Genomic DNA, 14,230 nt, shown 5'->3' with positions numbered 1-14,230 from the left:
TACTCTCTCACCATCTAGCGTTAGGACTGTTGGCATTATAGATGCATCCTTCACTACCCAGCTCTGTGTGGGTTTCAGAGATGAGAACTCAGGCCCTCATTTCTGAAAGGCAAGATATTTCCTCACAGAGCATGTCTCCAGCCCACAGACCCTTATTTCTAAAGGCATGTATTTTTATACCCTAATACTACAAGACTGCCAAGTAGAATTACTACTCAGACAAGCACCTCCACCTGTCTTGACCTGCAAATGATGTCTGGAGGAACAGTGGGTTTTGATACTGCTTAGCATGAAGGTGGTGTTGAACCCAGAGAAGCACCGTGAAGACAAGCCGGGGCCTGAAGGTTGGCCCTCTCCTGTCCTAGTTATGTAGCCCCGAGTTGCATGGGAGCCGCTGGGAAGTGGGCCTGTAATCATCCCCATCTTAATCAACACAATTCCCAATTCCAGATGCTCTGAAAGACAATTCACAAATCTCAGAGCTGAAGCTGAAGCAGAGTCACCTCTCAGCACGTAGAGCCTCCTCCTTTCATGGTTCTCCTTCCACTGAGATGTGCAAGTCTCTTTGTTTATGCCTATCCCCATTGACTGCCCATGACAGAAAGGAATACTGGGTTCCTAATGGCTTCAGTGGAAAGGATACATACTACCCACCACTGATAACATCTGCTTGACCTTGATTCTGGGCAACCCTGTATGTCTTAGCACTGCACAGTGGCTATGGTGCCTCAATCATTAACAATCAGTTTTGCTTGCTGTGAGACTAACCCTTGAGGACAGCTAGGCCATGGACTTACAGTGTGTGGCACCTAAGGAACCCTGAGAAATACCAGTCCTCACCCCTTCCCCTTCATCCATCCTAAAAGTGCTTCTACTGTGTTCCCAGTAACCTTACATCTTCCACTCCTGTCTCTATTCATGTTCATGGCTGCTCATATAAAACCCCAGTCCCATCTCTGTCCCGGTCAAAAGCTCACCAATTCTACTTGTGGTCTCAAAGCCATCTCTAATCTTCATGGCCAGAGGAAGCTCCTTGAAGCCTATCACACAGCGGATAACCCTTCCAGTTTGAACTTAGCAGGTGTTTGTTTGGGACCCACTCTTTCTGAGTCTCACTCTTTCTGAGGAAGCCTCAGGTACAGTTTCCCTGCAGGCAGCCACCAACCTCTAGTCTTCTTCACTGAGAGCAATGAGAAGGGTAAATTCCATAAGAGTGGGAGCCGAGGAGGCCATCTCACATGGGAGCCGAGGAGGCCATCTCACGTGGGAGCAGAGGAGGCCAGCACACAGAGCCTTGAAGAATCCTCCCAGTAAAGAGCTAAACATTTATTCAAACAACTCTGGAAAGACTGAGAATATAATTTGCCTCGAGAATATAATGTTCAGGTAATGGCTACCTGAAGTATTGGGATAGTATGAAGTGTCTTTATTTCATTTTACATAAGCACAAGAAAGCAAGTGTGGTTAAGGCCTGCTTATGTGGTGGACAGTACATATTTAACAACAACAAAAACAAAGGGACCCGTCTTTGAATGTGATGTTAACTAAGAAAAGCAAATATTAAAAGGCTTCCTTAAGAAGTCTGCATGTGTGTGGAGCGGGATGGTGATGTGGACGGTTTCAGCGTAATTTGATAAATGTCAGCAGCTTAAACTATTGAAACCTATCCGTCAGGTAGGGACACCGTTCCTGGTTAATCTGAGTAGATGCCAAGCCCATCTGTTTAGATACAGAAACTTTCTGACAGTAAAAGAGAGGTGGGGGAGGAGGAGCAAGAGGAGGAGGAGGAGGTGGTGGTGGTGGTGATGGAGCAGAAGGAGGAATGGAAGGAAAGAAGAGAAGGGGGTGGGAAGGGGAAGGAGGGGAGCAGAGGGGAGTGTGGAGGTGGGGAGAGAAGGAAGGGGAGAAGGAGGAGAGCTACATATTGGGATCAAGGCGACCCAGCCAAAAACGCCGATATTTTCCTTATCTCCACAGATACCTTGGCATGGGATAGGCAGAGGGTCAGCCTTGATAATAATCTTATCCTATGTACCTAGCCAGAGGGTAGGAGTCCCTCTAATGAATTGTAGCCACTGGTTTGGGGGGGACTGGCATGAGTTTCCTATGCTACTACCTTCTTCACCTTGACTTCACATTCACATTGAGACAGGAGGGTCTCAGACTTACTGGAAGACAGGTAGCTACTCTCCTGCCTCAAACGTCTTCTGGAGAGAACAGAGACACCTTTAATATCCACTCTATGTCTAAACATACACCTAACCCAGGACCTTCAAAGACACCCCATGTTGTCACGGACTCCTGGGCAACAGCCTTTGACTATAGCCTGCCCGCAGTGTTCCCAGCAGAGACATTTGTCCACTAGGATACAAGGACACCGCCATCCAGGGGAGGGAGGGAGGGAAGGAGGGGCAACGGGTCCCATGTTCATAGATGATACTCTCTGGGTCTAGACTAGCATCATAGGTCTTTCAGAGGTCACTGGAATTCGATGCTGTGTTCTGCACACCTCTGCCTTTCTATATAAAGGAGCCTGGAGAGCCTGGAGAACAGTGCAGTGTACCTTAAATCCCCTCTGACAGTCATGGGATGCAGGAGATCACACGAGGCTCTGGAGCATCCTGTAATGAAAGCTACGAAACCCATTGGCTTCCGAAGTCTTTAGGGGGTAAGGCACGCCTTAACTAATCTGTCTGGAAACTACAGGCTGTCAGAGGCAGGGTCTTGATACTGGAGGGATGGGTTTCAGGTGCAGAGTTGTCCCCTCACGAATTAGACCATCATAGGAGATAATTCCTGAGCCTTGCCTCTTCCCTCTATGGATCCACGTCACCATTCCTAAACTCTCCATCTCCATAGCACTGTAAAAGGAAGGCACGCATGAAGCCAGCAGACAGAAAACACACACTGCTCAGCAACACAGGGAGTCTGCCGCTGTGTTACCATCCTCTTGTATTTTAAGGAGAAAAAGAAAATCACAGCACAGAATCATGGCAGCACAAACCAGGTTTCTGATATTGAAAGAGAGAGAAAGCAGGGCTGGCCCCACTGTACCGTGTGCAACCATGTGAACCATCCCGGTAAACTATCCCTCAGTGAAGCTGGTTTTGCTTAGACCCACTCTGATGAGTCTTTTAAACAGCCTCATGCACTGCAGATGGTCTTGAACTCACTGTGTAACTGCAGATGACCACAAACTCCTGACCCTACCCCCAGCACCCCAAGAACTCTTATGTGATGTCACGTCTTATTTATTCAGCACTAAGGATCAAAACCAGAGCTTTGGGCACGCCATGAGAACACGCCACCCACCAAGGCAAATTCCCAGCATGCCTTTCTGACCTTTAAACTTTGTTTTATGTGCTTGTTGCAGGTTTCAAAGAGGATCACATGATCTTGCTCTGGAAAGGGCTGTGTACTTCTCCTCACTCTAGATGAAGAGGTCATCAACAGACTAAAGAAAGAATTCCACTAGGCGTGGTGGCTCACATCTTTAACCCCAGCACTCAGGAGGCAGAAGCAGGAAGATCTCTGAATTCAAGGCCAGGCTGGTCTGCAATCAGAGTTCCAGAACAGTCAGGGCTACACAAAGAACCCCTGTCTTGGAAAACAAAACAAGAAAGAAAGAGAGAAAGAAAGAAAGAGAGAGGGGGGAAGGAAGGAAGGAAGGAAGGAAGGAAGGAAGGAAGAAAGAAAGAAAGAAAGAAAGAAAGAAAGAAAGAAAGAAAGAAAGAAAGAAAGAAAGAAAGGAGAGAGGGAGTGAGGGAAGGAGGGAGGGAGGGAAGGAGGGAGAGAGAGGGAAGGAGGAGGAAGGGAGGGAGAGAGAGAAGGAGGAGGAGGAAGAGGGAGAGAGGGAGGGAAGGAGGAGGAGGGGAGGGAGGGAAGAAGGGAGGGAAGAGGAGAGAGGGATGGAGGAGGAGGGAGGAAGGGAATGAGGGAAGAAGAGATTGATTCCATCCAAGTCAGCCTTTTCACTGAAGAGCTCTGCCTCAACATCTGTAAATCACTGAGAGAGGCGCTTGCACAGCTGGAGAAACAGCCTCACTGCCCTGGAAGCACACCCTACCCACCCACCCTGCCTTCCTTCACCTACATAAAGTTAGGAAATGTGGGGAGGGGTGGTACTCATTAGCCTCACCCCTCCCTCCTCCAGGGACTGATCCTGTGAAATTCTGATGATCATCACTGCTCCTCCTCAAGCTGGAAATAACCGGTCCAAACCAGAAGAAACAGCAACTCCCCAACCGACTCCAGGAGTCCTTGCTCTGTGGTCAGATCACTGCTAACAAGAAAGGCCTTTGTAGGGCAGAGCCTGTGCCAGAAGGTCCCCTTCCTGGTTATCCTTGGCTTCCCTCTATGCTTTGCTTATAATGGTTTTTCCCCTTGCCTTCAGCCTATATTAGTTGGAACAAAGTGGCTGAATCGAGGGCGCAGGCATGTAGAAAAGGGGACAATCAAGCCAGGCAGGGTAGCTGTGAACAGGTGACAGAAATAATGCATGTCACGTGATGATAGCTGTAGCAGGGCAGAGGAAGGAAGCCCAGTGTTGCTAGAATTTTCCATGTTTCAAGAGAAGGTAATAGGTAACCAACTGATACATGTTAAATCAACTAATATATAGGTTTAGGTTTTCATTAGGATCTTGGAGGTATTTAATTTTAGTCAGTTATACTGTAGCAGATAAGCCAGAACAAGGATTCTAGAAACAGACTCTGTATTTCAATATCTGCTCCTTGGCAGTGGTGGTGGCAATGGCCTGCCATTCCAGTAGTCAAAAGGTAGAAGGAGAAAGATTAGGAGTTCAAAGGCAGACTTGCCTACACAGCAAGCTGAAAGCCAGCTCAGGGTACATGAAACTGTGTCTTATAAAACAAGCAAGCAAAAACTCCAGCTATGCCTCTTATTTACTACGAGAATGTGTCTCCATTTGTTCAACCTTAAAAATGAAGAGAAATTAGAATATATAGTTTACAATATTGTTTGAGAAATTGTGTGCTCATGTATATGGGTGTGTGCCTGTACATGTACCTGTATGTATGTGTGTGAATGTGTGTGTGTGTGTGTGTGTGTGTGTGTGTGTGTGTGTTTTGCTGGAAAAGAAAACTAGTCATCATACATGCTACACAAGCATCCTATTACTGAACTACATACTACACACTACATACTATCTACTATGTATTACATCCCCGAGCTGTGTTTCTTACATGCCATTGTGATTATAATAGTATTTCTATTTCTAGGTAGCACAGAAAAGCCTTGAACTCATGACCTTCCTGCCTCAGCCTCTTGAGTCCTGTGTTACAAGCATGTCTCACCATCCTTGGCTTGTTTTTTAGAATAATGTTAAGTCCTAGGATAATACCCATATAAACAAGAAAATACACAACGCACTTCAAACCGTTTGATGTCTCATACATATTCCCTCACCCTTATCCACATTATAAGTCTGAGATGGAGGAATAACTCCATCGAGGAGGGATGTGGAACCCTGGAGTTCCTCAGGACTGTTGCCTGGTAACAGCTATACATGGCATTTAAAAGGTGGCCAGTGTTTTACACAATAGCACCCTCCATAAAATAACACCCAGAAACCCAGACTACAAAGCCAACTAGAAAAATCTGCATTTTCAACTGGCTTTGTTATTCCATAACTCAGTAACTAAGTGAAATAAAAATTTGATACAAACCAACATGTGTATTATTTCAATCAATAAATGAATTGTCCAGGGGGCTGGTGAGATGGCTCAGTGGGTAAGAGCACCCGATTGCTCTTCCGAAGGTCCGGAGTTCAAATCCCAGCAACCACATGGTGGCTCGTAACCATCCGTAACAAGATCTGACGCCCTCTTCTGGAGTGTCTGAAGACAGCTACAGTGTACTTACATATAATAAATAAATAAATCTTTTTTAAAAAAAGAGAGAAAATATTTGTTTCTTAAAAAAATAAAATAAAATAAATGAATTGTCCAATGTAACCAATCTGAGTTAGGAGTGGACTTTACATACTACAGGATCCATTTCTATGCAATCTCTTCTACTAACTTTGTAATGGTGTATTGAGACAACAGTTAACTATGCAACCTAGGCTGGCCTTGAACACATAGCCGTCTCCCTGCCTCAGCTTCTAGGACGCTAGTATGACGGACATGAACCACTGTGCCAGCTAACTTTTAAAGAATGTCTTGTAATAATTTACCTTCCCTTCTGACTCTGAGAACTTTCTCCCAGGAAATTTACCAGCAGATTACCTGACTACCCAGGCCCATGGCCTAGAAACTGCTAACTTAGTCTGTCGACTACATTTTCCTGGTTCTTATTAGCTTAAGGTAGATGCTTAATGTTATTTAAACAGAGGAGATGACTTGAAATTACTTGGTAGATGAATCTGATAGTAATAATTTTAAAATAACAACGGCCATCACCTGGAGATGAAAGGTCTCTTTCATGGAGGATCCCTTATCTGGATAAGTCAGAACATCTAGTAAAAAGGTCAGTGGACCCACACCCACTTCCACATCCTTTTCTGAACAACAGGAGAGTTTCTCCTATTCTGTGGTAGTCAGTATTTGATAAAGTGGAGATGGTACAAAAGAATCCTCTTATTTAGAAATTCTGTTTTGGGGGGATTTGGTTCTTTTCAGCTGTATCTAAATTGAGTTCTTTGATGCAGAATATACCCATTATCAGAAGTAACTACTGAAATTGGCATTCATTAAAACTGGGAGTTGGGGAGACAGCTCAGTTGGCAAAGTCCTGACTATGCAAAGCATGAAGCCCTGAGCTTCAGTGACAAGGAAAGAACAGCAGGCTCCTTGCTGTTTATAATCCCAGAGTTGGGGGAAGGGAGTGGAGACAGGTGGCTCACCGCAGCAGCTTGCTGGCAGTTGAGTGTAGGTGAAATCATAAAGTCTAGGTCACTGAGAGACCCTGGCTCAAAAATGGGGTCCAGGGAGGTGGCTTGACAGTAAAATCCATAGCCACGAAAGCCTGATGCCTGGCTTTGATCCCCAGGACCCACAGAAATGGTCCCTATGGGAGAAGCAGAATGTGTGGGATATCTGTAATCCCATAGTCCCTACAGAGAGACTGGAGGTTGAGACAGGGCAGTGGCCAGGAAGCTCAGAGGTTGGTGAGTGGGTAACTAGCAGCACTGAAGGACAAACAGCCAAAGAGATCCTGCCGCAGAGGTGGAGGGGGAAACCCACTTCTTAAAGTTGTGCTGTGGCCTCGACATACTCTCACATACGTGTTACATACATAATACTCACATAATTAATGCACATCTGTGACTGGCTGACAGACAGACACAGAGACACAGAGAGAGAGAGAGAGAGAGAGAGAGAGAGAGAGAGAGAGAGAGAGAGAGAGAGGGCTCTAAGAGTTTATCAGTCTGCATTAATCCATCCTACCTTACATCTCCTTATCAAATGTCCTCTGTAAACAGTTTAGCCAATTTGGCCACCATCGATTAAGGGATGTGTATGGAACCTCCTCCCTTGTTAATTACACTGAAATATGTAATTAAAAATATTTGCACACTAATTCTACTAGAAAGAAAGGGAGAGGGTTAGGATTTCTGAGATCAGTAATTTGAACCTTTCTTTAATTGGCATCAGGTAAGTGAGTCCAGTAGACCGATCTATCTGATATAGGGAAATAAAGAGTCCTGGAGACAAACTGATGATTCAGCAATCCTTCCTGAAAAAGATGACATATACTTTTCTCCCACAAGAAAAATGTTTCTTTGGTTTGTGTTTTATTTACTATTACAACATTAGCAATAAAATAAAGCTTTCAGTCTTGAGATATAGCTCAGTGGCTGAGTGCTTTCCTAGAATGTATGAGGGAGGCCTTGGCTTTAATCTCCAATATTTCAAAATAAAAATTTAAAAAAACAATAATAAAATACAGTTTTAGAAACCAGGCTTATGAAACATACTACACCTCTTGTACTTTATTTTTCTGAGCTGCAGGTGGAAAAATTGGATACATTTAAAAATAGGGGGCGGGGGAGTCTATTAAAGTAAATACTTATTCAAACAATTGACCACAAACTAATTGGATAAGAGAATACAGTCATGAGAACATAAAGTAAGCTGTAAGTGTCTGAAGTGGGCATATTGGCCAATTCCTGTGAAATGGAGAGTTTTCTGGAATTGCCTTAACAATCTGGCCTATGACTTGAAAACTATTTCAAATAATTTACTACATAAACGTCACATTGGTCTCTTATGACATATCTTTAAATGTTAACATGAGCAGATTTACTCCTCCTGCATAAGGAGGAAAAAGGGAGAGAGGAGGAGGGAGAAGGAGGAGAGGGAGACAGTCTTCTAGTTTTTTTTTTTCTTTAAATCTCTTTCTTTCATCTCAAATATGTGTCTAACTGAGATGAGAACAAAAGCAGTTTTAGCCAGAACAACCTGGGAAACTGTGGGGTGAATTACCCTGCCCCACAGAAACTAAACACAACCTGGTTCCTGCATTATTATTGTAAGGAAATTTGAGAAACAGAAATAGATACCAGCCTGTTGTTTCAACCAGTTGTTGAAGGCGAACAGGAACTTGAAAAGAAACATTTTTACTTTGTGTCAAAATCGTGAGACAGAGGTGGGCACAGAAATCTGTGTAGGCTGTAAATGGTTCGGGCAGTCAGGTTGTGAAAGTCGTTAACCAGAACACAGACTTCACCCTTAAGGTGTGGTGGAGGTAGCCACAGAATCTGTGAGGTCTGTCTCCCCCACTTAAATGATGAACTGGTGCATGGAACAGTGGGGAGACATGGCAGAGACACATGAGTGCTTTGTCCTGGACAGCTCCTTCCTAGGTCTGGTCCCAGCTCTCCTGCCACCTGCATCTCAGGCCTCAGCTCTTTGCCTGAAAATGTGTGAAGGTAATGACCAAATGAAACACAGTAAAGAAAGCTCATTATCCCCTTCAGCAAATTGATACCATGAAGAAGCAAGCAGCACCTAGACTGGGAGCACCCCATTGAGGGAGGCTAAGTAAGAGTCCACACCCAGGAAAAGCCCTGTTATGTTGGGGGCGGGGTCAGAGTGGAAAAGCAGGAAGCTGAAATGATTGTCTTGTGATTCTATCCAGGTAGCTATTTTCCTTCTCCAGCAACATTTAGCTGGGGGAGGGAGAACGATAATGTGGTTGACTCTGATGTCATCTTAGTGCCTGGGTAGTTCAGACAACCAACCAAAGTGCAGTTTGTAGCCAAAACTATGGAGGTGGATCTGAAGAAGAGAGAAACTGTAGTCCTCTAGCAAGAGATTTTAGGGTTATAAAATTCTCTTGGTCTGGGAGAGTTCAGGTTGATCACTCCAGGGCATTAAGTAGCCACCAAAAGAAAAAAAAAAAGAGGAAAATAAAGATTTAAAAAATAGCAACTATTTGCAACCATAACAGAAGGTCACCCAAGAGAAGCCTAGAAATCTGACTGCCTTGCTGCCTCCAGTCACATCTGTTAGGGGTTAAGTTGTAAGTTGCAAATGTTCATAAAAGGACACTCCTTTCTGCCGCTGTCCAGAGTTCCTTGAAAATGGGCCATCTTGGAGAAGAACAATTCTTCCTCATCCATTATTGATTTGGAAGCAAACAGGTCTCCCGGTCCACTGCCTTTCCTACCCTGACTGGTCCTCCTCTGGTCTTATCTGCTTAGTGGAAATGCCACGAACATTTCACACTCTGAAGGAGGACTTCTTCACTAAAGACCTGTGGGGAAGGTCCAGGGAGTTGGAAGCCATCTCAGGACAAGTGCAGAAGACAGATCTTAACCTGCATCAGGGAACACAGGAGCCAGGGATTCCAGCAACAGCACAGTGGCATGAAGTTATACCAAAGCAAAGCTTCCCAAGGTCACATCCAAATGCCTGGAGGAGCTTGTGGATCACAGAGTTGATACAAGCCAAATGTTCTGGGGAAGTTCAGGGGCCTGGTGGGCTGGGTTCAAGCTCAAGAACCAGAGTTTACACCCAAGGAAAATAACCTGGGTTGCTGGGAGGGGCGCTTGGCTTTCTCCATCTCTAACTAGTGTCTTCTAAGCAAGGGACAAATAGGAAAGGTTGATGTCCTGGGGGTAAGGAAAGGCTTGGTTTATTGGTGGCCACTGTCCTCTCTAAGGCTTCAGTTCCTTTCAAAGCCCACGCAGAGGGAAAGCAACCAGCAAAGGGTAATTCTGTTTTACAGAGGCCTGACTATTTCCATTGTGCCTGACTCCACTTTGTCCTGCCCTTCTTTTTCTCCCTCCCTCCCTCCCTCCCTCTCTCCTTCCCTTTAGGCACAGGGCAAGCAACTCTTACAATTCAGATGAGGCATCTTGGGAGGGATAGGAGAGAGGTAGGTGGAAGAGAGATTAAGACATAGGACTTCTACTCCCAGATTTGGACAGTAAGTGTCAGTGCTACCAGATTCCTAACCATAGTTCCAAGATCAACCTGAGGATAATGGCAGAAACTGGCTTTTGCTTTTGGCAGAGGAACTGCCAACTGTCTCAAGCCAGCTGGGGTTAATATCTGGGCAGATCAGAACTAGGTGTGGGCGCCTGCTATCCAGTCTGAACCAGACAGGTCCTGCAGTGCGCAGACTGAAGGGAGGCAGGCAGGAGGCTGGCAACACCCAACATGCCATCCCTTTGTCCTGTAGGCAGTGGGAAAATTCTGATGTGCGGAGAAGACCCACTCATAAGGCACCACTACAAGTCTGAGCGTAGCCTTCGCCCATTCCTAGTCTATCGCTAAAGCAGCCTTGGCAATCTTGAGCAGGATGAGGTTCCAGGAAGGATCCTAAAAGTGAGATCCAGTATATCGGGGAAATTGCATGGAGGTGCTTGCCACGGGGGCACTAGGCAAGGACATGCGGCAGGGCAGGGGCGCGGAATCCAGATTGTACATTTCCTGGCTCCTAACTCCCTGCGCTCTCGTTTTCCGCCAAACTGATAAGAGACCAGTATTCTGCAGTCACAACCTTCCCTGCATCGCTCTCCATCTAGACCGTGACTCTGCCAAGATTGCAAAGGACACTTTGACACACCAGGAAGAAGCCACAAGCGGGCCACAGCGCGCCTGAGGGAAATAGTGTCTGACCGAGGCAGAGAGCGCACAACCTCCCAGAGCCCGCCAGTCGCGGTCCACGTCCACGCATGCCTAAGAAGAGCTCTCGCCCCGGGGACGGGAGAGCTTTCAAGACACTACCCACAGACTCTTGATTTTTAACACCATAGAAACCTAGTCTGAGGCTCTGACGCTTAGGGGGAAAAAAGGACAAGGTCAAGGTCTCCCTTTAGCCACCATCTGCCCTGCCTTAAGCAAGATCTACCTGCATCCATTCCTTGGAAAATGGATGGCAGAGTCCAGTGGGCCTGACTGGAGCTGAGGAACCTTAACCCTGACTTTCTGACAAGTCCCGGACCACAGCTTTCCTTTCTTTCCTCTCTTTTCTGCTCAGTAGTGATTAGAGGGGCTATGATTAAGACCAATAGACGATCACACGGCGGCCGGGCGGCTCCAGACAGTCAAGCTACGCGGGCACCAAGGCCAAAGCGACTGAGGGCAAGGTCCTCAGCTGGATGCACCTCGTCCCCTCCCCCTGAACCGCGCACTTGGCGGGATCCGGGCGCCCTCGGGTCGGAGTCTCCCCGACCGGCCCGACACAGTCTCCCGCACGCACAGAGCACACACCCGCCTCCCGCCGAGGTCCGCTCGCCTCTTTTCTCTCCGAGTCTAGAAGCAAACTCGGCTTTAAGTTGACAGCAGGCTAAAGCGGGGAACTGGGGTGCGGGGGGGGTGCACAGAAATGAAAAGGGTGTACGTGTGATAGCAAAAAGAGAGCGAGCTAGAGCGCCCGGCTGGTGGTCGGAGGAGACAGAAGCTGGGGACAACGCGACCGGCGAGGTCGCCTCGGCAAGTGACAGCGCCTCCCGCGCGTACCCGGAGGCTCGGCGCCGCCAACTCACAAGGTCCCTCGTGCAGAGCCGCTTTCCGAGCTCTCAGGAGTGGGTGGCTTTGGGGTCCCCGAGGATGTCCGCTTGGTCGCCGGCTGCAAGAGGGGAAAACCAACACAAACAAGTCACCGGATGCCAGCGAGACTGTCAGCCAGGCGCCGCGGGGACCTCTTGCACTCCGCACCAGGAATCGGGCACAGGGTTCGGGCTGCCGGGCGTAGACTATAAATAGCAAAGTTTTAGATGGAGTCAGCTAACAAATGAGAAGAGCCGTTGTAAATGTGTGAAGGACCCTCCCCCCACCCCCACCCACACACCTTGGGGGAAAGACCCCACATTCCTCTTCACGCTCCTGGCACGGGTTGCATTTTAATATCTCCAGAATCTCCAGTAGTTTTGTTGCTTTGCTTCATGCGCTCCCCTACTGCCCCCTCACCCCACTCGCGGCCAACTCACGAGCCAGGAAGGGCAAATCCTCCTAGTATTGAGAGAGGGAGAAGGCCTGGGGCGGGTTTCCCCCAGGACTGGGCGAGCCTTAGTCCTTAGGGAGACAGGAAAACTGCCAGGACTCGGGGTTCACTTGAGGTACCGGGACAGAAATTTGGGCAATCCCGCATCTGTGAAGGAATTGCAACAGGGTGAATTTAGAAGCCACCAGAGTAACCTGGAGGGCAGGGTTGTCCTTCCCGACCCAACAATGACCTCCAGTGAGAGCGACCTCTTTCGGTTATTTTCCTTGAACTTTGAGCCCCGTGGAAGGACCCTGGAGAGCCAAGGCGCGCACACCAGGCTGAGGTTGGAGGGGGGTGCCTTTTCTCTTGCTACACCGATGCAGGGTTTTCTAGCAGCCGGGCTACGGAATAGCACCAGCGGATCCTCCTCGCTTAGCCCTCTCCACCCTAAACTGCCTCCGGAAGCAGATGCCCTTTCCCAGGGGTTCACACCAGGCATCAGGAACAGGGCGATTTGTCTAACTGACCCAGCTCATTGCACGCTTTCACCTTTCTCGGGTCCTTTGGCCAGGCCGGGATATGGGCGGAGGTGAATGGCTTAGTTCGATTTTCATTTTCATCTTGTTTCCTCAAAAATAAAATCATTGCAGACAGGAAACACTACACACTCCAAGCCCCCTAAGCTCATGAGGTTTCAGCTTTAAAGCTTTGCTGGATGCTGCACAGAAGGGGACCCAGGGTCACAAGGAGTATAAACGTAGGTTGGTGTGGGAATTGTGCCAGGAAGAGGGTTGATGGTAAACAGGGTCTTCCCTGCTCCTTGGGAAGGTTTACTGTCCACGCGGGCCTGTGGAATCACGTCGCCCACTGGTCCAGAGGAGGCCTGTAGCTGCAAGAGTAAGGGTAGTTGTCCTTTCTTCCCCGCACCCCCATAGCCCACCTCCCCTAACAACTTCTCACCCTCCCTCTACCCACGAAAAGGTCAAATGTGTTCTTGGTGCGGGTTGCGAGCTGGGAACCTCCGTGGGTGAATGTCACTGACCTCAACTGTACTTTCCCACAGCCCATCCTGCCAGTTGTCGCCTCATGATCCCTAAACGCATTTGCCCAAGAGTCTAACCTGGCTTGGACCCAACGGAAAAGGCCAAAGGGCTAAGGAGTATTGGGCGCCCCGCAGTGTCCACAGCCCAAGAGTCCACTTAGGCCAGTGTGCGCGCGTCCTCTCCGCCAGCCTCTGTCAAACCTGTGCTCCTGCCCTCCCACTCGAGCTTTGGACCCAACCGCACCGCCTCAACATCCCTCCTTGACCTGGAGGGGGGGGTAGCCAGAAGTCCTTCCCGGGCGGGAGCCATTTGGCCCCGGCCCCTGCTTGGGCTCAGAAAGACATTGAAGGCGCCCCAAGGCTGGAACAGAGGTCAGGAGACGCGGGATCCCCCGCCTGCCTTGCGCACCCAATGCTACGCACCTGGCCTGGCCTTCCCGCCGCGGTCGCTGAACAGGTTGGGAGCTGGGCCTAGAGCCCACAACCTCCAGCCGAGCCCGCCCTCACCCTCACTCTCGCCCTCACCCTCCTCCCCACTCGCCTTGCCTTTCCTCTTTGGGAAGCCCTGCCACCAACGGGGCAGTTGTTTTCCCGGAGCTGTTGCTGTGGGCTAAGGTTCTCAGCCTGCTGTGGTGAGACTATCTTTCGGCTGTGTGACTCCTTGGTGAGTCCACACCAAGGGAGCATCTTTCACCGTTTTCTGTGCCCTCCCCCCCCACCCCCCACTTCACGTCCGCAGGTGTCCCCCTGCATCCTGCTTTATTATCCCTGACTTTAGAACTGAGGAGG

General features: G+C 48.3%; 1 protein-coding gene across 7 annotated transcripts in view; it reads right to left on the bottom strand.

Annotated features, from left to right (window-relative positions):
• Esrrg (estrogen related receptor gamma) overlaps positions 1-13,891 on the bottom strand; it is a 602,152-nt gene extending 588,261 nt beyond the window's left edge. Inside the window, exons 1-2 of one of the 7 annotated variants that reach the window (XM_029538606.1) lie at positions 13,865-13,891; positions 11,960-12,042 (exon numbers count right to left, since the gene is read on the bottom strand). The gene's annotated coding sequence lies outside the window, so the exon portion shown is untranslated. Of the gene's footprint in view, positions 1-11,933; positions 12,170-12,264; positions 12,703-13,707; positions 13,743-13,864 lie in introns of those variants that run through there. The other 6 variants (XM_029538608.1, XM_029538604.1, XM_029538603.1 and 3 more) reach the window with 6 other exon arrangements.
• Positions 13,892-14,230: the final 339 nt, after the last annotated feature.

This window comes from Mus pahari, chromosome 5, assembly GCF_900095145.1.
Source record: "Mus pahari chromosome 5, PAHARI_EIJ_v1.1, whole genome shotgun sequence".
NCBI lineage: Eukaryota > Metazoa > Chordata > Mammalia > Rodentia > Muridae > Mus > Mus pahari.
The sequence above is the reverse complement of the archived record's forward strand: the minus strand, read 5'-3'. Positions and strand labels throughout refer to the sequence as shown.